The sequence below is a fragment of the Meriones unguiculatus genome, chromosome 8 (genome assembly GCF_030254825.1).
Source record: "Meriones unguiculatus strain TT.TT164.6M chromosome 8, Bangor_MerUng_6.1, whole genome shotgun sequence".
Lineage (NCBI taxonomy): Eukaryota > Metazoa > Chordata > Mammalia > Rodentia > Muridae > Meriones > Meriones unguiculatus.
In genome coordinates, this window is record NC_083356.1 from 93,069,524 (window position 1) to 93,097,422 (window position 27,899).

At 44.4% G+C, this 27,899-nt stretch overlaps 1 protein-coding gene and 1 pseudogene across 6 annotated transcripts in view; one reads left to right on the forward strand and one right to left on the reverse strand.

The window, feature by feature from the left end:
• Cacnb4 (calcium voltage-gated channel auxiliary subunit beta 4) overlaps nucleotides 1-27,899 on the reverse strand; it is a 250,207-nt gene that overhangs the window by 59,367 nt on the left and 162,941 nt on the right. The window lies entirely within an intron of this gene.
• LOC132656144 (small nucleolar RNA SNORA17) lies at nucleotides 19,166-19,253 on the forward strand (annotated as a pseudogene).

The window sequence follows — 27,899 nt, forward strand, 5'->3', positions numbered from 1 at the left end:
CTCTCAGAGATCCTTCCACCTACTGTCTCTCTGTTCTCTGCAGCCCTTCTGCCCTCTCACCCCCAATCCCTCCAGGTCTGCTCTCCACCCTCATTTCTCTCTGTGCTCCCTCTCCTACCTTGTTCCTACTCTTCAACAACTACCTCTTTCTATTCTATTTCCCCTTCTAGGTGAGATTTAAGCATCCTCCCTTGGATCCTCCTTGTTACTTATCTTCTTGGGGTTTGTGCATTGTAGTATGTTTATCCTGTACCGTATGACCAAAAGACGCTTATAAGTGAGCGCATACTGTGTGTATCTTTATGGGCCTGGGTTACCTCACTCAGGATTGTCTTTTCTAGTTTCGTCCATTTACCTGCAAATGGAATACTTTATCCCTTCTTCTGTTGAGGGACATACGAACATAGTTGATGTATGGTGAAAAATCTTTTGGGTGTATTTCCAGGAGTTTATACCACTCTGAGTTTAACTCCGTCTTGAGGTAAAAGCACCAGATTGATTTCCAAAATGGTTTTACAAGTTTACATTCCCACCAGCAATAGAGGAGTGTTCCCCTTTCTCCACATCCTTGCCAGTATGTGCTGTCACTTGAGTTTTTGTCTTAGATCCACCCCATGGAAGAAAGCCAACCCCTAATAATATTAATGATACTCTGCTATGCTTGCAGATGAGAGTCTATCAAAATTGTCCTCTGGGAGGCTCTACCCAGCAGCAGTTCAAAACAGATGCTAAGACTCATAGCCAAATATTGGATGAAGCAAAAGGAGTCTACTGGAAAATAAGGGGAAGGATAAAAGAACACAGAAGTGACAAGAGCTCCACAAGAAGACTAGCAGAGCCAACTAACCAGGGCCCAGAGGGGTCCATGGAGTCTGAAGCATCAACCAAGGACCATGCATGGATTGGACTTAGGTCCTTTACGTATACATAGCCGATGGGCAGCTCAGGCTTCATGTGGGTCCACTATTGAGGGGAACAGAAGGAGGGGGAGGCTGTCTCAGACATGCCTGTGTTTTTTTTTTGTTGTTGTTGTTGTTTTTTGTTTTTTATCACTTCTCCCTGATTGGACTGCTTTACCAGGCCACAGGGGAAAAGGACACACTCAGTCCTCATTCAACTTGAAGAGTTGGAGTGGCTAAATAGGGAGATTTTTGAGGAACAGGGGAGAGGACATGGGTGAGAAAGGGTAGGACTGGGAAGAGAGGAGGGGGGGTTATGAGTGGGATGTAAAGTGAATAAATAAATAAACTAATTAAAAATAAATAAATAAAAAGATATTCCGAACTGCCAGGAACTGACTTTTAGTAAGTAGTGAGGGACCATTTATTTGAAATTATATCAAAACGTGCAATCAACTACTTTTGATTTGGCTGTTTTGTTTTGTTGTTTTGTTTTTGAGATACAGTCTTCCTTTGTAAGCTAGAGTAGCTTGGGCTTCAGTATGCTGGTCTCGAACTTGTGGCCCTTCCACCTTAGCCTGCAGAGTTAGCAGGATTAGGGCACACATTCTCCTCAGGCTCACAATCAAATACTACTAAAGACAAGAGTGTCACTACTAAACATGCCTGCCTAGTCTTTCATTTGCAGTTAATATGACCAAAGTGAGCAGGGCTAGGTGGCCCAGGTCTGAGGCAGGAGGATAGCAAGTTCAAGGCCAGTCTGGTAAACTTAGTGAAAGCCTGTACCCCTCTCATAAACAAAGGGAAAGGGGGCAGAGGCTATGGCTCAACAGTAGAGGGCTGGCATGTCTGTGTCCTCCAAAAAGTGGTCAGACAAGTCAGGCATGGTAGCACTTGCCTTTAATCCCAGCACTTGGGAGGTAGAGGCAGGTGGATCTCTGTGAGTTTGAGGCCAGCCTGGTCTACAAAGCAAGTCCAGGACAGCCAAGGCTACAGAGAGAAACCCTGTCTCAAAAAAAGATAAAAGAAAAAAAAAAGTGGTCAGACAGATCTCTCATTCTGTTTGTTAGAAATGTTTCTGGCTCAAATATAAAATTATTGATTGAAATGAAGTTATTTCTGGGACAAAAACCATGACCTAATTTACTCTAATAACTGTTCCTTTTTACAAGGAACCATGTGATTGGGAGCAGTAAGTCACAGGAGAGTATTTCAGCTACATCCTGGTTAGAACCCTAGGGCTGCTACTGACTGGAGTTCTGCTTTGGGGCACAACGCTCTATTGTTCTGTACCCAGCTACATTCTGAAAATGAGCTTATTAAACTAATGCACAGAGCTGTAAAGACTGTGTATTCGGTACAGTACAAACACACATCTCAGGTGCACAGAAAAATCACTGCTGTTTTTTGTTTTTTCTTTAATTCACTGTTTTAACTTTCTTCTAAAAAGTGCGTCGAAGTGCGGGGCTTAAATTAATCAGTGTTAACAAAATCAAATGCTCAGTGATAAATTTGGGGACAATAAAAGGAATTGGTGAAAATGAAATTTGGAGATGGTGTCAGCTTTATATACCATATTTTCTGTAGTCAGAATGGGGGAGGTTGAGGATTGTGGCTACTAAAGAAATAGAAGGCATATGTCTTATGCTTAAATAGCTGGTCAAGTGGAGGGTATGAGATGTACTCACAAAGCAAAGCAAAGCAGTGCTGAAATATGGTATCAGAAAGGAAGAAAGGAAAAAGAGAGAGAGGGAAGGAAGGAAGGAAGGAAGGAAGGAAGGAAGGAAGGAAGGAAGGAAGGAAGGAAGAAAGAAAGGGAACCAAAAAAAGAAACAGAACAAAGAAAGGAAGGAAAGAAAAGAGAAACAGAAAGGAAGAAGGAAGGAAAGGAAAGCTGATGAATTGTAAGAGAGCAGAGTCTGGAGATCGTGAGCCAAGGATAACTTGTGCAGAGGGAGCCTGATCTACAGCTCTGTGGCTGTGTTTCAGGACAGTGCTGCCAAGTCAAGAGAGGGCAGGGTGGGGTGCACAGTGTCCTGGCTCCGTGTGTTGGGGAAAGAGATGTTCAGAGGTCCATGATGAGGAGCAGCAGGAAACAAAACATCAGAGGAGAATAAATGGAGGTTGCTGCAGGCCAGGAAAGCCAGGAGAAGGGATGTGAAAGCAGCAGCAGGGAGAAGATGATGCACAGAGTTAGTGATCAAGAGTCTAAGGCTGCAGAGTGGGCCTGAGAGAGTGCTGCACGGAGGAGGAAGACTTCCGGTAGACTGTGTCTAAGAGGATGCTGGCAGTGGGGCCGAGAGAAAGGAAGACAGAAACCTTTGCCAAAGGACCTATGGAACTGGTTGGTAGGACGTTGAGGATTGTGCAATCTATCCACTGCCCAGTGTGCATGAAGCACTGGGTTAGTTGACTGACTATGACAAGATGAAAAAATCCACATTTTAAATTGGGTCATTTTCACCTTAAAGATATTTTGGAATTTGGTCTTGATATTTTTTTTTCTCTCTCTCTCTTTCTTTCTTTCTTTCTTTCTTTCTTTCTTTCTTTCTTTCTCTCTCTCTCTCTCTCTCTTTCTCTCTCTCTCTCTTTCTTTCTTTCTTTCTTGAGACGGGGCCTTGAAATCACTATGTATCCCAGGTTAGGCTGAAGCTCAGTCTTCCTGCATCAGCCTCCCAAGGGCTTGGGGATTACAGCTGTGAACCACCATCTCTGTTGCACAGTGTTAAATCCAGCAACCAGCTGTTACTGGTGTTTGATCTACCTTATGCCGTTCAGTTGAGGAACAGAAAAATATTTATCAGGCTTACTCAAGAAATGCAGAAGCCAGAAGGTTTTGAACTGCTGAATTCTTTACCTAACGAGTCCACCTAATCACCATTATTCGCTTTGATATTCTGTGAAAAGGTTTTTCAGTTCAAGACATTCGAATCTAAGACAACACTAAATAATATAAACAAGATTAGAACGAGTAAAAAAATCCTTCTTGCTTAAAAGAATCTTGAAGGAGTTTTAAAAGAATGTGACTTGAGTTTTAAAAACTGCTGTTGAAATGTGGCTGGATGGTTGTTCCAGGAGTTATTTATAGCCAAAGAGCATGAAAGTTGACAATGATGGACAAGCAAAATGTCTGTGCGTGGAGGCTGGGGTTGTACTGAGAATAAGAATTTGAAACATAAGCCTTTCTCATTTAAGCCATCATTGTTTCCCCCAAATGATTCCAGGGAGGTTGGCTTTACTGAACAGTATTGCTCTGTTCTAATAGTGGAACATGACAGAACCTTCTCCTTCTAGCATGAAATGCTGTACAGATGCAGAGTATGGAAGAAAAATGAGGCACATACTTGCAGAATACATATGCACAGTCGCATGTGGGCACACACTCGTTAGCAAAAACAGTGCCAGGGGAGAGCCAGGCTTCCAAATAAAGGAGACAGCACTGAAGGCGACATTTTCCTGGGTGGACATGGGCACCTGTCAATGTCAGCATCAGCTCAGAACTCCCACAGTCAAACATCTCACACACGAGGGCTCTGCGAGTGTCCACCCTGGCAACACGCAGAATCTCCTGTGAGCATGTTCCCAAAAGCCCTGAAGGCTGAGCCAGTGCACATATGAAAAACTCAGCACCCATGAGGCTGAGGCAGGAGGATCATGCGTTCAAGGACAGTATGGCCACATACTAAGACCTGCCTCAAGAAAATAAAAACAAGCAAAAAATAAAGCAAACATGAAAGGCTAATATACAACCAACTTGTACCCAGACCACTAAACAAGGACAGCTCTTGATAACATTAAAGCCCCGAGTTAGAGATAATGAGAACTAAACAGTCATCTTCCTTGGCAATATTGTCTTTCTATGGAAAACAATACATTGTTTATATTTTGGTTTTCACTTTAGCCTACATGAAGTTCATAGTTAAGTTCTAACTTTTCTCTTGATATAGATCTTCCTTAATTTGCATTTTTATTCCAATAAGATTCATTCATTTATTATTTTTTGTGTGTGAATAGAATATGTGTATGTGTATCACATGCAAGCAGGCATTCACAGAGGCCAGAAGAGAGCATCAGATCCCCTGGAACTGGAGGTACAGATGGTTGTGAGCTGCCATGTGAGGATCCAAACGTGGGCCCTCTGGGGGAACAGCCAGTGCTCTTGACTGTTGAGCCAACTCCCCAGCCCCACAAGTTGTACTGAATTGCATGTGTGCTCGGTAACTACTCCCAGGCAAGAAGGTATCGTTTTCATCTTTGTATCCCCAGGGTGAGTTTGGTACACAGAAGGAAACAACAAACATTTGTGGAAGGAAGGAGAATGAAAAGAAAGCACAAAAATATTTTTGCATTGCCCCAAGATCGCATAGTGTCTCACCAGCCACTTGGAGTTGCAGTCAATAGAGAAAAATGCTTTCGTGCAATTTTTCAACTCGACTGCTGCACAAACTGATTAAATTTTGTGTTTCACCGAGTTCATCCATTCTTGATTAATTGGGTAGTTAAGCACTTCCAGTTACATGTGCAGCTGGGAATTCCTCCAGCTGCCATTAATTTTGCTAAAGATTCAAATCGTCAGTATTTTTCTGCTGGAATGGATCCACTGTTTCTCTGCAGCCAATCAAAACCAAGTCTGGGCACCTCCCATGATTGAAGAACAGTTGAATAACTTACAAAAGCTGCCCCATTGGTTACTGACATCACAAATGTGATTCTAGTCTAGCTCCTCGTTTGTTTTAACTAACCAGATGGGTACATCCCATACATCAGTGAGCGCTGACACAGTCAACATTCAAACAGTAAGAATGTAACTCCAGGGTCAAAATGCAAGTTAATACTTTTGTCTGGCTTCCAGGAAGACTTAGTTTTGTGAAAGGAGATAAGTTACACTTAAAATCCACCCTACCTCTTGTATGCAGCGAATTTTGGGGTCTAAGGTTTTGTAGGTAGATTGGTCTTCCTCTCCTTACCACAAGCCCTGCCTGGATATAAGGTAGCCTCCTCAGTCTTCATGTCCCCGCTGCTAGGGAGTTCAGCTGGAATCAGCCCCATATCTTCCCAGGAGCCCACCCTGTGCAGGCCTCTAGCTTGTCTCAGAGATGACCCTACCCTTGGTTTACCTCTTCTCTCCAAGCCCTCACTCCTCTCCTCCCCTCTCTTCCCATATCTGATCTCTACTCTCTTTTCCCTCCCAACACTTTCTCCTCCCCAGTTCCCTCTCTTCACCCACTTCTGCTGTCTATTCTATTTCCCCTTCTGAGTGAGATTAAAGGTGGGCCTCCTGTGGGACCTCCTTGTTAGCTTCTTTGGGTCTGTGAATTGCAGTATGGTTATCCTGTAATATATGGCTAATATCCTCTTATAAGTGAGTACATACCATGTGTGTCTTTCTGGGTCTGTATTACCTCACTCAGGATGATCCTTTCTAGTTCCATCCATTCGCTTGCAAATTTCATGATCTTTTATTTTTAATAGCTGAGAAATATTGCATTGTGAAAATGTACCACAATTTCTGTATCCATTCTTTGGTTGAGGAACATCTAGGTTGTTTCCAGTTTCTGGATGATTAAGCAAATGTCCTTGTATGATGGAGCATCTTTTGGGTATATGCCCACAAGTGGCATACCTGGGTCTTGAGGTAGTACTATTTCCAAAATTGCCCTGTTTACAAGATGTACAGAGATAAAGATAGAGCAGATGCTGAGGGTATGTCCAGCCAATGCCTGGCTTAACTTGACACCCACCCCATGGGAGAGCGCCAACCCCTGACACCATTAACATTATTCTGCTATGTTTATAGACAGGCGCCTAGCATAACTGTCCTCTGAGGGGCCACGCCCAGCAGCTGATGGAAATAGATGCTGAGATCCACAGCCAAGCATTAGGCAGAACCCCGGGAGTCCTGTGGAAGAGTTGGGGATAAGGATAGAAGGACCTGGAGGGGACAAGAACACCACAAGAAAACCAACAGAATCAACTAACCTCTGTTAGCCCGTGGGAGCTTACAGAGACAGAAGCACCAACCAAAGAGCATGAATGGACTAGACCTATGCCTCCTACACATATGTAACAAATGGGCAGCTTAATCTTCATGTGGGCACCCTAGTAAGTTGAGCAGGTACTGTCTGTTGCCTGTTTTTGATCACTTCCCCCTAACCGGGTTGCTTTGCCTGGCCTCCATGGTTGAGGATGAGCTCATTCCTGATGTGACTTGATGTGCTGGGGTGTGTGTGTGTGTGTGTGTGTGTGTGTGTGTGTGTGTTTGTGTCCTTTTCTGAGAAGGGGAGGGAAGATGGGGGAAGAGGATGGGAGGGTGGCACCAGGGAGGGGGCTGTGATCAGGATATAAAGTGAATATATAAATTAAAAATAAAATTTAAAAATCTACCCTACATCTCCCAGTAAAACGCTGTAACATACATGTACTGTAGACTTGACCCAAAGTAGAGCTAGACAGCTACAATCCCCCCCCCCCCCCCAATCTGCATCAAATAATGAAGAGTGAACAAGGTACAGCTTGTTTGGGCTACAGGCCTGGATGGTGCAAATACATGGCAGACACTGTGTTCTTAAACACAAAATAGACCATAGACAAACCTAAGATACTCCAGGAAGGGAGAACAGAGGATTCAGCCCCATGCCCAGGAGGCCTATGATAATCACACCCTTCCCCCAGACTGGAGACTCTGCCAGCCAGTTGCCTGACACCTACCATCAAGCTGTTTGCTAATACATTGCACTTTATGTTTAATTTCTCATATGCTATGGATAGTATGAAATGCATGTTGCCTCCCCACCTAAAACATCTCTTCCATATGTCAGTCGTCTCCCAGAATGAAGCCTTACTCGCTCTACAGCAGATGAGAACAGCTCATAATCCTAACAAAGGAATGATTCGGTTGTCACAGCCACGTGCTTGCAAGACTTGGGCAGACACTGTACTCTCTTTAAGACTATATATACACGCACATGAAGGAGCACGGGTAAGATTATCATTATCAGTTATTAACAGAACGGGTCACCAATACGTTTTCAGACCTTACAATAGAAATCAGACATCAAGCTGAACTTATTGGCTCCTTCAAGCACAGGCTGCGATAGCACCACGGCGTCTTTACCTCAAAAGCAACATTTTTCACAGCCTATAGCAATGACCCTGACAGAGAAAGGCTCAGCACAGAACAAATGACCAAGTGATGTTGAGATCTGCAGAAATCCAGGCCAAGGAGGACCAGATGACAGGATGCAATCAGTGACCAGAGACACATATGTATCATCTTCTGTCTGAAGTAAGCTCTGAAACCACTTGCCCAATGAGAGAATATTCTACCTTTTTTGTCCAGTTCATCCTCAGCTCCTCAGCAGCTACATCATGCTGTCATCTACTTACTTGGCAGCTTCTAGCAAAGGCAAAAGATTCAGAATGTGAAAACTGACATTCTTTTCTTAAAAAAAAAAAAAACAAGGGATACTACATCAGTAAAAATTACTCAGAGGCATGTTTATTCTTAGCCCCAACTGAAGCATAAATGATGGTGTCAGAACATTTAAACAGAAGCAACTCATCGGCCTCCCTGATAAGAACTTCGCAGGCTTCAGCACAGGAGTTTTTAAAATTAGAAAGCAGTTCGAGACATTGGCTGCCCTGTGAATAGAACAACAACAAATAATAATAATAATTTCTCACTGTTTTGCAGGGGTAAAAACCCATTGTCTTTTGTATTGTCCAAGTAGAAATCATTATTGAACCTTAATAACTATGGAAGCTCAAAAATACATCAGTGTTCCCAGCTCCTAGGCCCTTTCATGGCAAGAGCATCTTTTCCAGAGTTACCGTAGAAAACTCTGGAAGCACCCAAGCCACTGTAATTGAGGAGAGTAAAGATGGAGAAGTGCTTAGGTGGGAGATTTTGCTGTTGTTAGTCTAAAGAGTGAAAGCACAGTCTTAGTCCAGCAATGAGAGGCGTTGTCGGTTGTGACGGGCCTAAGACAGCTTCTATTTGCCCAGCTTCACCTCACTTCACCCTAGACCTATCACCACCTTCCCTCGTGCTATGCGAAAAGGCCAGGAGCGCCCTTATTCCCCAAATGCCCCAGGTACGGAGGCTCCACCGCTGACGTGATCTTCAGTACTTTCATCCTAAGTGCTACTTGTGCTGACAGCAGGTGTGAGTCACCTTCAGGTTGCTTTTGCTGATTCTCTCCTGTGGCAGCTCAGCTGCCACCCAAGCCTCAGTGCGCACACGTGATCCCTGTGTCTGCGCTATGCGGGAGCTGTCTGCGGCACGTGGACTTCCAGCCCCCACCTTAGTCACACTCTGGCAGTGGCGCCATGCTGGATTCCTCGACTTTAAGCCCAAAGCTGCCTTCATCAGTGCTTACTGGATGAGGGGACATAAATAAGGAACTAACTTACGGATGCAGGAGAAACAGAAGGAGCACAAGCAACAGCACTAAACTACAGTGAGACGCTCTCATTAGATAGATCCACATTTCTACGCTGAAGCCACATTTTATGTTAACAGCTTTTCCGGAATCAAGTCTTTAATATACCAACTGCCAAAGACACAGACGTGGTTTAAATCGCCCTAGAGAGAAAAGTTTGCTATTCACTGAAAATAAACCTTTCATTTCAGAATAATCTTAGATTCATAGAAAAGTGGCTGAGAACAGAGAGCCTCCATATCACCGTCACCTACCCCCAATAATGTTAAATAACCAAGACTCACTGTCCCAACTTAAAAAAAAATTATATTGGTGCCTCACTTTTAATAAAACTCTAGTCATTTATCAGACTCAATCAGTTATCTTCAATCCCCTTTATAATCCCAAGGAAAAAAAATTCAGGATACCATTATTACTTTGAGCGTATGCTTTTAAAAGTCAAATATTAATTGATCCTGAATAAGAAAAGCTGCTCCAAAGACAGATTATATATCTCAGTCACTTTTGCCAGCCCCCTTCATTCCAGTGTGGCATCTTCTTTCAGGTCTCAGCCAGGGAAGTCAACAAGTCAAGCCCTGCTTCAAATGCACCATGGCTGTGAGCTCAGGTAGGCTAAGAATACTTCAAACAGGTCAGCACACCATTCCTAAATAAAAGAAATTGAGGTAGAAATAATAGCAAACAAGACACCCAGAGATCAAGGACATCGTGAACTGGGTGTTTCAATGGGGTCACGGGTGGATCAAAAGTCCTCAAATCTTCCTCAAGGGGCTTTGGTGGTTTGGGTTAGAAACGAGAACCACAAATGAGAAGGCGAGGACAGCATCCACTGCTTCAGAACCCAGGGCATGGAGGACAGAGGGAGATGGGAACAAAGGCACCTCGAAAATGTCATTGCAACAAAGGGTCCAGGCACACCAGCACTAACAACAAAAAACAAGGAGCTCATTTGCTGCTGCTGTCCCTGCTCCCAGGCCTTACAAGATTAAAAAGCAATGTATTTAGGGCAAGGTGGTGAACCCTACCACTTTGGGAAGTTTGAAAGCAGACAGCACGCAGGGACCATTTTGAAGGCAAAGAGAAGCTGTGCTTTCTGCATGATGATAAAGAAGAGAGGTTTTATTCCTGCTGTAACAGTCGAGATAGTCAAGGCCAGTTAGGATACCTGAGAAGGTATTCCCAGGACAGGCCCTGCTGGAACAGGCCCTCCCAGGGACCTTCCTGGCACCCTGAGCCCTGTTTTGTTTCAGGGATCAGGAATTTGAAGACCGTGGGGAATCAAAGAAGGAAGGGTTGCAGATGATGAAAGCATTATAAAAAGAATCATGGCACAGAAATCTGGGTTAACCCAGCTGGAGGCAGAAAGTCAAGGGAAGATGTTCAGTAACACCATGCACAAGACCTACACAAGATCAAGCCATCCAAAATCCTAGCAAGGAGGGGGAGGGGCTCACAGAGACCCTCAAGGAGGAGCCATTGGTTAGTGATGGCTGCTCAGGGAGGGAGTCAGCTCTCTTCAGGAATGTAGCCTATGAGAGGCTACCCATGATCCAGGAGGTGGCCCTACGTCCATGCAGACAGGCAGCACTAAGTGGACTCCACAGGTTTTAGAAATGAACATATGAAGTTGGGAAGGAATGATAGTGGGGGGGGGAGGGGAGAAATTAGAGGGGAGAGAAAGGGATGGATTTAATCAAAATACCTTATACACATGTATGACATTCTCAAACAAACGGGCAAACCAAACAGGAGGGGCTCCATGCAAAGATGGAAGTCATCTCCAGTGAGCCAGAGTGGAAGGCATCAGCAAAAGCATGCCTCCCGAAGCTTGAGAAACACATGGGCCTTTTCCATGGGTCTCACTCAGCCGGACTGGCCTCAAACTTACTATGAGGGTAAGGATGGCCTTGAACTCACGTGCGAGTCTCTTGCCTCTTCCTGCCAAGTGCAGGATCACAGGGCATGTGCCACCATGTTCAACTCAGAATCAGAGGTTTAAGTCAGAACTGTAAGTGCATTTTCTGACCTGGACAGGAAAAGTTATAAGATACAGAGCTAAGTGTCTGAAGCAAGACAAAATCCCATTCCCTAGTCATCTTCTCAAGTTTTCTTTTAGCTTTGAGTTGGGCCAAAATGGGAATAGCCTGGCATTTTAGGTTTGTGTGACTTGCGGAGTTTTTGGTTTTGTTTTGTTTTCAGAAGGGTGGCAGTGCTGAGAGCTGGTAGTAATAAATTCAGGAAGGGAGAAAGGCTTAGATCATTCCAATCTGTGGCTAACTTACTTATCTGTGGGTCCTTTCTGGAGGGTTCTAGGCATCTTTACAGTATTATAGTCTCTCATCTCCTGAAATGTAAAGGCATTTCTCCTACCTGACTTCCTGATACACTCCTCTCATTTGTTATAAGTAATAATTATAATAATAATAATAATAATAAGAAGAAGAAGAAGAAGAAGAAGAAGAAGAAATACAGAGAATCAAAAAATATAAACTGGGCTAGCTTCCATTTTAAACGAGCATTTGAAAGAATATATCAGATTAAAGCATAAAATTATGCCAACCTTAAAGTTTTCTCTATAAAGGGGAAAGACATATTATGAAATAAAGCATTCAACATAGGGTTATCACCAATTCTAAAAGTTAACAATAACAACAAAAACCCAAATCTGTTTGTAATTTATTTTTCAAATGTGTTAATATTCATACAAATATAATGTGTTTGGATCAAATCCATCCCTATACTCTTTCCTCCAAATCCTCCCCTATTCCCCCCACTCTCCCAATTTCATGTTCTTCTCCCCCCCCCCGCCCCCAGCCTTTGAGTCCTGCCTGTTTGTGCTTGGGTATGGGACCATCTACTAGACAGTGGGTAGCCTTTCAGGGTCCACATCCCTGAAGAAGACTGGCTCTTCCTCCCCGAGCAACCATCAAATCCAGTATGTCATCATATGGCAGATGGGACTTCATGGGCCCTCCACAGCCCATGCTGGTATTTTGGCTGGTTTGAGCCTGTGCAAGTCTCATGCCTGTGGTCCCAGTCACTGAGAGTTCATGTGTGCAACTCTACTGTCCTGTCTGGCAAATACACTCTTGCTACAGGCATCTGTAGACTCTTTCCATCCCTTTCTCACAATGACCCCTGAGTTTGGAAAGTTGGCTACAGTATGATTGAGATGTCCCCTTTAAAGCTGCACCCCCCCCAGTCTCTTGCTTTCTGTACATTGTTCCCTTACAGGTCTCTGTATTATCATCTACAGCAAAAGGGAGAGAGGGAAAGCTTTTCTGGTGAGGACTGAGGTGTGCAAGAATCTATGAGTATAAGAACCGAGGGAGTAATTCATCATTATGTATATCTGATGGAGTAATTGTACTAGTTTCTCCAAAGTTAGGCTGGTGAGATGGTTCACTGGATAAAATCACTTGCCACCAGGCCTGGCCTCAGTTCAATTCCTGGGGTCAACATGGTGAAAGGAAAGAACTAATATGAATTGTCCTCTGACCTCCATGTGCACAACCCCCCCCCACAAATGTAAAAACATTTTTACCTTGATTAGAATTTGTTTATAGGAAGGAAACGTGTTTATCTGTTTAGCTAAGAACTATAAAGTATTTAATAACTGGAAACTCCACATCTGGGTTCTGATACAGGCAAAACCTTTTAACTGCTGGCTTAGAACATGTGTTCCCAGTGCAGAGCAATAACCCCATGGGACATTCAGCAATATCCCGATACACTTTTTCACTCTCAAAAGTTCAGTGGCAAGAGGTGCTGCGGATTCATGCTTGGTAGAAGCCAGGATGCTACCAATGTTCTACAATTGCACTGGACAGGCCCAGCGGAGAAGCATCTGAACCAGAAAACCAAGAGTACCACCTTGCCTTAATAAGCAATTTATTTGTTCAAAGTCAGACAGTAACATTTGGAAATCTACTCATTATGCTGTTGGATTAGCAACAATCGGCTGAGTTCAGCTTGTCTTTGACACAAACACTTCAATAAGAGGACAGGTTAGATATGGAGTCTCCCCCAATGTCAGGCACACAGTCCTTGGATATCCAGGATAAAGCACCCTGCTGGGAAGGAACGGAGCCACACTAGATGAAAAGGTGACCTGCCCACTTGGAAGGCTTTGGCAAGACTGAAGCAGAACCTGCCTGGCTCTCTGCGGGATGTCTGTACCCGCCAGGGTCTGGAGTCTAAGTTAGGGGGTCTGGAAAACCCTGTGGTGAACTTGAGTCTAAAACATACCAGCAGCCGAACAGAAAAAAATAAGGGGTACTCAAGGCTGGGAGACGATGTTCAACCCACTGTAAAGACACAGATGGAAAGCATGAGCCAGAGTGAGGAGGCCGGCCACTGTGATTCTCAACCAAGCACTAGCGTACCCTCAAACGCCGTCCTTGTCTACACGCTTTGTCTGTACACATCGAGGAAAGCATTCAGCTGAAAGCTGGCTGGAAGCCACACCGCACTACCATTTTAATTCCCCTCTCAATATGGCAGAAATGAATGCTTTGAAACAAAAAAAACGAGAAGGGCAGGGAAATACAGGTGTTGACAGTTTTCACATGAAGATATAGGTATCTCTCAAACATACGTTCTCTGCCAAAATAGATGTGACCCACGTCTTCCAGTTGCCACACAACTGTACATTAGTTTTGTTTAATATAGCAGGCATTCAGCACTGACTGCAGTCAATTCTTTCATTAACTCAGTCAAGAATATGCTTTAAACACAGAACCGCAGGCTGGGCATAATGGAACTGGCAAACGCAGACTGTGTCTTCCTCTCCAAATGTCTTACATCCAGTAAAGAGAGCGGCAAATCTGTAGTGAGCAAGAGACAAATCTGGCCATCTCCGGAGACTCATTTCCTTCCTTCCTTTGCGAGCTTAGGAGAGAGCTGCCTCAGCTGTACAAGAAAATACCAACACTGGGTCCCTGAGCGCCGCTCTTTCTAATAAGGCCACTTCTCCAAGCAGAGAGCTTTCCAGTGTTACATAACAGCACGATGTTCCCTGGCTACTGAACCTATAAATACGCCAAGCATAACTGACAGGCCCGTGGCTACCGTGCATGCAGGCATCCATGCCCAGCTTGTGCTGTGGTAGAGGAGTGTAGACTGGTGTGGGCACAACAGTCAGAGCTGGCAAAGGCATGCGCACTGTATCCTTACTATGTACAGATGATGAACAATTCTCTCTAACCAAAGATGGGTGGGCTGCATAGAGTCCTGGATAAATGCTGATGGCACTCTCCTCCATGGTAAAGTTACTGAGCAAAGGAGGCCTCGGGTGCAGCATAGTAAGGAGGCACTCACCCTTGGGGTTCCATGAGGTGCAAGGCGGTTTGTGATCAAACCAGCAGGAAGAGTGATTGTCTGCCCTTGGGATTTTCTGCCCCAGGCTTTCACCTTGCCTCAGCATCATGGTGCTGGGGCTGTCCACCCCTTCTTTCTCTCACACACCCTGATTCCCTCTTAATTTGTCCAGTAGTCCTGCATGCGTACTTTCAAGAGGTAGGATCTACAAATACAAATAACACACACACATGAGACAGAGAGAACCCACAAGTGATGAAGTCCTGGTTGAGTGTGTATTGTTGGCACGAGCATGGCTTCGTCAAGGATCCCAATTCCTCAGACCCACGGAAATGGTAAACCTTCCCCAGGTCAGGTGCAGAGGCATGTCAAAGGCTTCCTCTGGTCCAAGTAAGAGTGCTTTAACCCGTGTATGTAGAAACTACCAGCCACAGCTTCCTCCGCAGTGGTGACTGCAACCTGAAAAGCTTCTCTGCAGCCACCTACAGCAGAGAGCAGCTAACCCCCCTCCTGGTGAGTTTCCAGCTGCTGCTGGTGAATCTCCACCAGAGCACATGGCCAACCCAATCCCAGCTTTCCTGTCCTCCATTCTTCTTTGTTCTCTCTTCGCCCCAGTCAAACCAACTCCAGGGCCATGCAGGATACAGCAACTGCCCAGATTTGAATTTTCCTTCGCGCTATTAAGAATCCAAACATGCTTTGGGAACATCATGCTGGACTGCAGTTTTAGCTAGCTTGTTTTCCTTCCTGTCCACGACGATCATCAGCCACAGCTACACAGCCACTTGCAAAGGTTGTGGCCTCCAAAGTAAAGGCCTTATAATTAGCTTCTCCTCTGTTTGGTGCTCCTGGTGTGGTGCTCAGGGAGTCACGTAGCTATTTAAAAATTATTTGCTGTTGGAATATGTTGTTCCTGAGTGAATACTAATGAACAGAAACAGAACAGTTGTAAAACAAACGTCACAGGCAGGCAAACAGTGCCTAGGCTGCGATACATCCCCAAGAGTCTGAAAACTGGCCTTAGAATGCTTAGGTTTTTGCCAAATTAAAACTTACTTGGTTATTTTAGGAAGCTGACAGTCTTATAAACAATATCCTTTGAAAACAAGCCACAATTTCACAATTTAGAACCAGCAACAGTCATAAACAGCAATCGGCAGCCCTCTGTTAAAAGTAACGTGACCGTCAGCCGCTGAAGCTGTCCGCATCACCGTGCCTCACTCACTGTTTCCTCATCTGAGGGCACACAGGCTCCTTCACTGCTGCTGCTGTAACAAATGACCGTGAGCCAGTAGTCTAAGCCAACGCAGATGTGTTACTTCATAATTCTGCAGAGTCGGGAGTCCGAAACGAAGCCAGGCATAGTGGCTTATGTCTGAAATCCCAGCACTAGAGGGGCAAAGTCGGGAGGACTGGCAGGAGTTTGAGGCCAGCCTGGGTTACATAATGAGCATTAGTCTAGCCAGGGCTACACAGCAAGGCCATATTTCAAAAAAGAGAGGGAGTGAGAAAGGGACCAAAGGAGGAATGAAGGGGTTGTAAGGCTCATGACATTTCTAATGCTGGAAGGAAGGGAGGAAAAAATGGGCAGACATAAATTTTACTGGTCTAAAATTCAAGTGTCAGCAGAGGCATGTTTCTCTGGAGGTCCCCAGGGAGAATCTGTTTTGCCTTTGGCTCCTATATGCCACCTGCCTTTCTTGGCTCACAAACCCATTCCTCCATTTCCAAAGAAGCAAAAGCAAAAAAACAGGCTGAGTCTTTCTCACAGCGATCTCTCCCTTCTCTCCCTCTTATGCTTACAAGGATTCTGAATTAGTCAGCTATTTGCTAATGTAAAAAAAAAATCCTGAAATAAATTAACTTGTAAGTAGAAAGTTTTATTTGCGTTCACAGTTTTGGGGGTGTCAATTCCACGGTGCCCCTTGGTCCTATTGCTTTGAGAGAGTGAGTTCATCAGGTGAGTGTGCATGATGGGAGTACACAAGAGGACAAAGTTACCTGTCTTATCACCAGGAAGAAAAACAGCAGAGGAGGAAGGATCCCACTATCCCTTCCACACTCATAATAACTCAAACACTATTCAGGAAGTGCTACGGTTGAAAGGTTCTATCATCTTCCACCTTAGGCACCAACCCTTTAAACATGTGGAGTTTAGGTACATTTAGGCTCTAGATCACACCTGACCCCAGCGATTGGTCTGGGCCCTCTGGGATAACAGAAGACAACCTGTCTACCTTGGAGTCAGCTAATAACCAATCTTCTGTCATGAAACCAAGGTTCTATGGTTTGAGTGTGCCCTCCATACTCTCACGTACTATGACTTCAATTCTTGGGGAGGCATTTGCATCATGGGAATAGACTCTGTAAATGGATTAATGCCTTCCCTTTTGAGTGAGTTCTAGTTCCCCTGGGGCTGGACCCATTACCTATGAAAACATTCCTTTTCCATTGCTTTATTTTACTCTCTCTTCCTACAGTACTGCTATTTATTTTTTCTTTTTCTTTTTTCTTTTTTTCTTTTTTTGGCCATAATTTGAAGGAGCATGATCTCCTCAACAGAAGACAAGCAAACGCTTGGCTTGGGCTTCCCAGCCTCTAACACTGTGATGCACAGGCATGGTGGTAAGGGCTGGAATCCCAGAACTTCAGAGGCAGACACAGGATAGTCAGGAACTCAAGGCCAGCCTTGGGTATGGAAGATCTTTGTCTCCAAACTAAAATTAAATTAAGTTTAGAAAACACTGTGGGGCAGCACAATGCTAACTCTTCTACACACACCCTGTCTGTGTCTGTCTGTCTGCCTGTCTCAAGTTGTTTTTTTTTTTTGTTACCACAACAGAAAGCAGACTAAGATACTGACACATTCACAGCTTCTTGTGGCCATTCTTCTGCCCACAACAAGTTTCTATGAAATCTTCCGTGTGAGAAGCAGGGGCTTCCAAGATTCATAACATTCCCAACGTCAGACTTCTGATATATGGCATCTGGAGTTTCTAGACAATCAGGACCTTCAAGAAGATATTTACTAAGGTACTTGTGGCTTGTAGACTCAAGCACTCGGTGGAAGTCACAAATCCTGTTTTAATTCTATTATTTTGAAGCCCTCCTGAACTTTCCAAGTCGGTTTCATAAAGTATTGAGTCAGTTCCTGAAGGACTACACCCAGTCAATCCCCAAGATTTGTTGACTCAGCCTGCTTGCGAAATAACTTCAAGCCGGAATTTATCCATGTTCATATTTGTGAGTCTAGGAGGGTTGCCAGATTATGCCACAGTATAAGACCAGCTCTTTGTGCAGCACCCAGAACTGTTAAAAAAAAATTTTTTTTTAAAAGGCTAGGCTTGCAGTAAGTGTGAGAGGACAGGCAGCACCTGGGTAAAAGTGACCTGCTCCTGACAGTGCTTTGCATATGGTAAAACTTAGCCACTCTGTATGCATGTCAGCCACTAGGTTCCATATTTGGCCCTGTATGACCCCAGCTGGCTGTTGCTTTCACTCTAAACTTGCCTCTAACTCCATCACTTTCCCACTAGGTCCCTTGTTTTCCTGATTGATCCCAGCTCATCTTGCTTTTCCTTCACATCACAGAGTCTACCCTGTCCAGACCTGAACTTTCCTGCTTTTTCCTCATTCCAAGCATCAGGGCTATGAGCTCATGTGACCCCTTGCTTGTGGACAGCTACAGGGAGCCGTTCACATGGCCTTTCAGTTATTGCTATCGGGTGGAACCTGACTGGAGGCCAAGACGGTGTCTAGCTGACATTCCATTCCAACCACAAAACTACCAATTCTTGGCCAGATAATCTCAGACTGGCCTTCCCAGTCTGATAGAAAAAGATGTTTTTTGGCTTCAATGAAATTATTTTTATAAAGTAGAAGCAGGAGTGCAGGCTCAGACAGAAACTGAGATTTATTTTTTATTCCCAAGCTTCCTGTGGACCAGCTAGGGAAAGCTCCCAAACCACTAGTTTCCTCCTGAATAAAATGAGGGACATCAGGAGATCACCCCTGTGTCCTATCAGCCCTGTTACTAGTTAAGAAAGAAGATGGTATGTCAACGCCATATTATAGTTTGTAGTTCTTAAATTCTCTTTCCCACCCATGGGGAAATAGTCTAAAACTCTCTTGCTCAACATGGTGATACAACCCTACAACCCCAGAACTTTACTTGGAAGGCAGGAGCACGAAGAGGAGCACCACAGCCAAGGTCAGCCTGGGCTACCAGGTGAGTTCCAGACTAGCCAGAGCCACATATAGCAAGACCTGGTCTCCAACACACACACACACACACATACACACCGCAAACACCTCTCAGTCAAATTACGCATATACATTTGTGCATCTATGCTGAATGCTCCTAAAGTGTGTCTGTGTGTATGTATGTACACATATATACATACAGGAATTTCTCTGCATACAAACACATAAGTATCACCACAGAGAATGTCACAATGTGATGAAGGTGATCTGTATAGAATGTAGACATCCTTCACACACTGCAGGTGTGGCTACTGTGGCACAGAGGAGAGAGGCTTTATCTGTGCTTGGTGTTCCGACCTGTGGACATCTGAGCGATTACTAGCCTAACATTCCCTGAAAAAAGGTGAGCCTGAGACAACCACCGTGGGTGCTGTGGGTCCTGGATAGAGAGCTAGCCTGAGAGGACCATCAGTCTGTCACGTGCAGGCCTGGGGGGCAGAACACGCATGAGGGGATCCCTGTCCAGTGCACATGTGGAGCGTAGCACTCCTGAGACCACTGCTGAGACCCCAGACACTCAGAGACTGCAGGCTCCACTAAGAGGAGCAGGGAAGTGGTGTGGAAACGGAAGAGAAAGGGAAACAGAAGGACGTGAGGACAACGAGGAGAGGCAGAACTGGAGACTCAAAAATAGTGAGGAACAGCCTGACATGAGTTGTGATGCCACCTAGGACCATGTCTGGGTCCAGCATGCTGCAGCAGCAGGGATCTGTTACCAGCAAAGGCCAGGCAGATGTCCCTGGCCTGAGATGCCAGTCAGGGACATGTTGATGTTTGACAGCTGTGCGGAACTGGCCCCACCCCTCACCTGGGCATTGTGAGAGAGCCGACAATGGTGGCATGAGAGCAGAAGAGCTGACTCTGCCCCTATTGGCTACTGTACTTGGGAGAGCTGACCCTGTACATGGCGGGATTTGTGGGTGAGCATGAACATGGAAGAGCTGGCTGGCCCTAGACTTGTTAGTGTAGAAAGTTTAAGAATACAGTCCACTTTCTGGAATGCTTCATACAGGCAATTTTTTTATTCCAGCAAAGTTTTTACAGTCCATATACCTATAGTTTTCACCCTTTGGGATTCTTAAGTCAGCACTATTCAGGGAGTTGGTTGAGGTATGGGCGAGTCCTTTACACATGGTAACCAAGAACAGATCATTTCCCAAGAACTCTTAAGGAGCTTCACGGTGGAGTCTGTAGATCCATTCACACAGAGCGGAACATTCTTCCCTCTGTGTTACTGTCCCCATGCCTCCCTCGTCATCTGGCTCTCTTGGGGTCCCCTGGATTCACTAGTGCCCCAGCACCCACTGGAGTCCTTGGCACATAACAGCCATTCAACAGTGGTTATTGAATTGGAGTCCTATAGTTACCTGCACTGGAATGCTACTGCAGACATTTCTATTAATTTCTGATTCGTAGAAGAGAAAGAACGCTAGAAGAAGGTGCGTTTAGCTAACACGTTTCTTGTATCTGACAGTCACATTATAGGAATGGCACAGTCCCTTAATACTGAGGGATGTAGACCATGACTCCATTTGACTATTGGAAACAACTCCTGAGTACGGTTTCGCAAGGCACTCCTAAAGCTGAGGTGCCATGCTTCAAACTTGCAGAGCATCATTTAAAAATCTTTTCGTATTTGTAACTTTGCTACTTGAATGAACACCACAAGTCACTCGCAGAAAACACCCGTCACTATGGAATCGTATCCATTAGCAGTGCCTGAGAGCTTTAAATATCACTAGGCACAGGGCACACTGCATTTGAATTCAAAGATGCAGAACTGGGTGAGTTGCTTGGAAGATTGCTAAACTTCCAAACTTAATAATAGGATGGGGGGCAGGGATAAGGAGAATGGGATCCTATTTCAGAGAATCAACCTTAGAGGAACCCATGAGTGGGCAGCAGAGAGCCAGAGAAGTGGTCATCGCCAAGATAATACTCTGACACTGTGACTAACAGACACCCATCACAGATGGGTTAACATCACAGTGAGGTGGTTAACCTAAATTCCCAGAGAAACAGAGCTAAAAATTAGCTGAGTGGCGAGAAACCAAAAGAAGAGCAGATTCTGTTAGAAGAAAAAGTGGGGAAGAGCCTTGAACTCATTGGCACAGGAGACAACTTCCTGAACAGAACACCAACAGCACAGGCTCTAAGAGCAACAATCAATAAATGGGACCTCATGAAACTGAAAAGCTTCTGTAAAGCAAAGGACACCATCACCAGAACAAAACGACTGCCTACAGATTAGGAAAGGATCTTCACTAACCCTTTATCTGACTGAGGGCTAATATACAAAATATATAAAGAACTCAAGAAATTAAACAGCAACAAAACAAGTAATCCAATTAAAACTGGGGTACAGAGCTAAACAGAGAATTCTCAATAGAGGAATATCGAATGGCAGAGAAACACTTAAAGAAATCAGGGACTTGGTTTGCCTGTGGTATATATGCAAGATTAGAGTCTCACAACAGTGTGATGCAGCCATAATCATTCAGGCCTTTACAGCCATTGAAGCAGGACATTCTCCCCAAGCATGGTTGGATACCATAAAAAGCTAAAATGATACGCTCAGGATGCGAGGCTAAGCATTGCACTCAGGGTCAGCCGCTTTCGACCCAGAGAAGAGCATGTCTGATTGCATGCGGGTTGATGCCCCAGGTCCCGCCTCTGAGAAAAAGGTATCGGACGGGTCTGATGCTCTTTGGGTGGATGACACCTAAATGAACATCGGTACAAAGTCCCAATTTATTTCTAATATCAGAGATCAGACCTCTACTCTTGCCTGATGCGTCTAAAACAAAAAGGGGGAACTGTAGAGAACTGTGGAATGCTATGCCTTAAAGATGGAGCTGGTTTCCGCCTTCCACCTTCCCGATGGTGAGTGCTCTCTGTCACGAACAACTCCACATTTGGCTAAGGCTGAGGATCTGGCTTGCTTCCATGTATGTGGACCTATCTGCATTGCCCACGTGGCACGCCTGGGTTGGCTACCCAGAGGCTATTTAAGCTGTGGGCTGGCTTTCCCCAGAGTCCGAGGATTGTTCAAGGTTCCTGAATAAACTGCATTGAAAAAAAAAAAAAAAGAAAGAAATCAGGGAAATGCAAATCAAAACAACCCTGAGATTTCACCTTACACCCATCAGAATGGCTAAGATCAAAAACTCAAGTGACAGCACATGCTGGAGAGGATGTGGAGAAGGGGGAACCCTCCTCCATTGCTGGTGGGAATGTAATCTTGTACAACCACTTTGGAAATCAATCTGGTGCTTTCTCAGACAATTAGGAATAGTGATTCCTCAAGATCCAGCTATAGCACTCCTAGGTGTATATCCAAAATATGCTCAAGGATACAACAATAACATTTGCTCAAACATGTTCATAGCAGCTTTATTCATAATAGCCAGAATCTGGAAACAATCCAGATGTCCCTCAATTAAGGAATGGATACAGAAATTGTGGTGCATTTACATAATGAAATACTACTCAGCAATTAAAAACAAGGAAATAATGAAATTTGTAGGCAAATGGTGGGATCTAGAAAAGATCATCTTGATTGAGGTAACCCAGAAGCAGAGAGACACACATGTTGTATACTCACTTATAAGTGGAATATTAGATATATAATATAGGATAATCATACTAAAATCTGTACACCTAAAGAAGCTAAGCAAGAAGGAAGACCCTGGATAAGATGCTCAATCCTCATTCAGAAAGGCAAACAGGGTAGACGTCAGAAAAGGGAGAAAACAGGGAACAGGACAGGTGCCTACCACAGAGGGCCTCTGAAAGACTCTACCCAGCAGAGTATTAAAGCAGATGCTCATAGCCAAACTTTGGGCAGAGTGCAGGTAATCTTATGAAAGAAATGGGAGATATAAAGACCTGGAGGAGATAGGAGCTCCACAAGGAGAGCAACAGAACCAAAAAATCTGGGCTCAGGAGACTTTACAAAGACCGATACTCCGACCAAGGACCATATATGGAGATAAACTAGACTCCTTGCTCAGATATAGCCCATGGCAGTTCCGTATCCAAGTGGGTTCCCTAATAAGGGGAACAGGGGCTGTCTCTGACATGAACTCAGTGGCAGGCTCTTTGATCACCTCTCCCTGCGGGGAGTGCAGCTGTTCCAGGCCACAGAGGAAGACCATGCAGCCAGTCCAGATGAGACCTGATAGGCTAGAGTCAGATGGAAGGGGAGGAGGACCTCCCTATCAGTGGACTGGGGGAGGGGCAAGGGTGGAGAAGAGGGACCCTGCTGGGACAAAAAGTGAATAAATTGCAATAAATAAAAGAAGAAAAAAGAAAAGCAGGTTTGAGAACACGGGGAGCTCAACTTCATGGCAAACTGGTTTTCCAATAGGCAGCCATGTGGAGACAGTTAATGGGCAGTTGAAATTCAGGAGCCCAGGTGAGGCTGAAGTTAAAGCTTTGGAGAGATAAGTAAATGAGTGCACATGGAGAGAAAGAAAAGAAATGGAAGGATTGAGTCCTGCCTCATACTTCAGTTTGGATGTCAAAAGACAAAACAGCAGCATTACATACCTGAGAACCTTAAAGCCAAAGGGAAGAGTACATCAAAAAAACAAAGGAATAAACAAACAAACAAAACTCAGCCAAGCTCTGGATGTCTCACATTCGAATCCTAGCTTATGTTTATATGGATGCATTAGAGTGGGATGAGTGTGGGGAGGGACTCGAAACTAGAATGAAAACCACATGAGTGGAAAAGGGGGAGAGAGGGCAATAAGACATGTGACATGGAAATGGACAGTCTAAGGGGGACAGAAGGGTACAAAGTGGAACAGGAGGATGAGGAGGATAATCAATAAAAACAAAATTTGCTTGAAAATACCATAATGAAACCCAACATGGAACATGCTAATTATTTTTGTTTGTTTGTTTTTGTTTTTCAAGGCAGGGTTTCTCTGTGTAACCTTGGCTATCCTGGATCTCCTTTCATAGACCAGGATGGCCTATCGGCCATCTGCCTCTGCCTCCTGAGTGCTGGGATTGAAGGCGTGTGCCACCACCACCCAGCCTGCTAATTAATTTTTTAATAAGAACGAATATACTCAATATGAAAGATATGCTTGTACAAAGAATATTAAATTTTTTTCTTGTGCAAAGAAAAATTAAAAAAAAAATTTTAAAGAACAAGTGCTGGTTGGTAGTAGTGCATGCTTTTAATTCCAGAACTCAGGAGGCAGAGGCAGTGTGGATCTCTGAGTTCAAGGCCAGTCTGGTCTACAGAGTGAGTTCCAGGACAGACAAGATTACACAGAGAAACCCTGTCTGAACCACCCCTCCCCCAAAGAAAAAAGAATAAAAAAATAAATAAAAGAACACTCAATGAACTGAAATACTGTTGATAAGAAAGGCAACACCACTGGCTATACCAATACAGCAGTCACTGGTGACTTCACTGAGAATAGTTTCAAAAGATTATGAAGTCAAAATCCTGAGGGAAGAGAGCTCCAGAGAACAAGGGAGATGCACAAGGCAGAGAGGAGAGCACTTTCTCAGGGGAGACTGTTGTAAACAGCAGGGTTCTTAAATGAGGGACCCTGAAGGACCAGGGGATAGACACAGACAGTGTAGCAATTTAGATGGGAAAACACTGAAACTTTATTTTGTCTCGGTAGCTTATCTGCATTTCCATCAATTATTAATGCAATAACAGCAGTCTGTCCCTTCATGGTCCACAAAAATTATTTCATATCTCATAGGGATGGTTGCAAAAAAAAACCTTAAGACACTGCACTCACCACTGTGGCAAAGGTAGTTTTATAGATGTACCTAGATTTCAAGTGACTGTGATATTGGCACAGGGCCATTCAGTTCAACTGCATCTGTTTATGGGACAAACCCAGACCATTCTGTTCCTTTTCTATGCATAATAACTTATTAACCAACATACCAGAGATCACTCACTTTCATTGCTGAAATTTAACAAATCCATTGAGAAGTCTTAACTTATAACACTGCACAGACTTTTGGAAGTGTAAGAGTTATAACTAGAGGGAGCTTTTCCTGTGGTATGCTTTATTTTTACTTAAAAAATAAAATGTAGCTGTAGCTTGCCTTCATATGAAATGCATTAGTATAATAAGAAAGAAAAATGTTAGCGTATCCTATTAGTTGAAATATTATTATTACTATTACTGATAACTGTGTCATTGTTCCTTTTGTGGCCCTGTGTTTTCTTTGAAGCGTTTAAAGGCATCACTCTGAGAAGGGAGTCCCTGGGCTTCACCAGACCATTTTGGTGAAGTTCACCTGCTGAAATGGAGGGGAGAAGCGGACAGGAGGAGGAGGCAGCAGCACCCACCCAGGATGCTCTAATACGGGAGGGCGAGAGGACATCCGTATTGCAAATGAGAGTGATTCAGTAGAGATGGGGGAGTCCAGTACCATACGAACAGAGAGCACTGCCGAAGCTGTGCCCTGAGTGGGCAGCAGATCACTCGAACGCACAAGAGGCTGGGGTTGGGCAAAGACGCAGTCATTCTCCAAGTTACGGGAGGAAGGCGGAGGTGGGTAAGGAGGTGGGGCTGTGTCAGGAGTCTCTTCTGATTGCTTCTGTCTTTTAATTGAAACGAAGCACGAGGTCATCACTGGGGGGAGTGAGGGGGAGACGTGTCATGGTTCAAGGGAAGAAGGTATTGACGGACTGGAAGAGTAGGAAGGACTAGTGACAGGCGGCGGAGCTGACGAGCAGCACCAGGGGCTGTCTTTAATGATGATGGATGTGAAGTGAGTCAGCACCACTGCCTTGCTCTGCCCTCATCCAGCTGCAAGGTGCTAAGTGGGTGGAGCGCCTCAGACAGCCAAGACTGTGCAAGTGACGATGACGCAGGAGAGAGGCACCGTTGCCCCTGTACAGCAGAGGTGACCTTGGCCAATCTGGTTCATTCTCTCAGTCTGCTGCTCCCTGCCCTCCTTCTTCCTCGTCAGCCAAACATGAAGAAAAGGAGAATTGTCGCTGCACATCGAAAGGTCACAGGATAGAAAGGAGGAAGTGAGATGTGAGGTAGACACTGGAGCTTGCAAGTGAAACAGCCCAAGAGAAGTCAGCATGGCTGTGTATGGTGGGCATCAGGGAGAAACCCAAGAGTCTGCCGTTCAGAATGACAGGAAAGCCTGGTTCGGGGCTGCTAAGATTTGGGAGTGTGAACGACTACCTGTTCACAGAGAAATACAACCAACCAATATCCATGTGTTGTCTAAGCCTTAAAAGTCTTATTCTTACCAACTGTCGATTTATCGATGGGAACTGTAACCTGCCTGGTGACCTCTCCTATAGCACTGTGATAACCGAACTCAGTTGTTACCTTGACACATAGGAAGAGGGAGCCTCAGTTGAGAAATGGCCTCCCTCAGACTGGCCTGTGAGCACCTCTGTGGGTATTTTCTTGACTGCTATTTGATGGAGGAGGCGCCATGCCTAGGCAAGTGGGCCAGAACTGTATAAGGAAGTTAGCTGAGCAAGCCAGCAAGCAAAATTCTTCCGTGGCTTCTGCTTCGGTTCCTGCTTCTGGGTTCTTGCCTTGTGTTCCTGCCCTGACTTCCCTCAGTGACCATGACTTGGGAGTTATAAGATGAGGTAAAGACCATTTCTTCCCCAATTTGGTTTGGGTCAATGCTTCATCACAGCAACAGAAAGCAAGCTAGCGCAAGCCCTTTCTACTTCTTGAATTAAACAAGAAATACAAGATGAAATGAAAGCAACCTGAATAACTAAAGTGTAACAGAACCAAAAATAGGCCCAGGATGAACCCTCTACAGCAGGATCGCGCATCATTTATTCCCATGCTTCTATGACATGCCTTTGTATGTGGAAGGCAATCCATAAATACACAGGCACAATGGCTCTCCAGGGAGATGCCCTGATTGCATCTCACCTAGTTCTGTCTTCTAGAAAATCTGATCTACCCAAGTGGTCAGCAACGTAGGTGGAAAATAGGGTGGGGGCCTGTAATTCCTACATCTGTTTGCCAAATAACTGAAAATAAACACAAAAAGCACCAGAACAGATGCAATATACTCTTTTGCTTCTGTGCTTTCCAACAGCCTGGCTTCAGGCTCCATTTCCTGCAAAGTCTGTTGAAGGCATCAGATTCCACTGGCATCCCATCCAAAAGGTAACAAGGGGCCACAGTACTCATGTGGTCCTCTAATAAGGAAGCAAGGGAGATGAGCCAAAAGGAGAGGGTATTCATTCTCCAAATGCCAGAGGCAAGAAGGGAAAGAATTTGTAAAATCTAAAAAGAAATTACTTATTTGAATATACTTCAAACTTTTGTTCACCACATTAAGAAATTAAATTTACCCAGTGACCCAGGAAATACACGTGTATGTGTGTGTGGTCAGAATATGTAACACTCTAGCATTTCTCCACTCTTTTTAAAATTTCATTGCTTTAATTTTTTTTCACTCGGAATAAGAGATTTAGTGCTCCATAAATATCTTGTAACCTGCAGTTTGAAAATGTTAAACCAGATGTTGCAGAAGACAAAGGAAACTGTTGTCTTTGTAATAACAGACAGATGAAAAAACCAATTTCCATGGAGCAAAAGAGACAACAATGCCCAATAGTTTCAGATAACATCGCTGTGGACCAGCAGACCTCAAGACAAGCCATGAAAATTGAATAACTTGTAGAGAACCAAGCAAGTTGTTGGTTAATATGTGAAGGTTAATATATTAAAACCAGTAGTTTTCCTTTGCATAATAAAGAACTCAATAGAAAACACCTCACTCATGTGTGATTTTTAAATCAGCCGAATACTCCAAGGGGTGGTACCGTAACATTTCCAGGTCCTGAAGAAAGTCTCCACCTCTGCTCATAAAGTAACTGAAAGGTCATCCATCCATTGCCCTGGGAGTGGGGTGAGGGGGAGGGTGAACCCTCAGCATTATAAAGACACAATCTCCCTACGCATGAAAAGTATGAATCACAAAGAAAGCA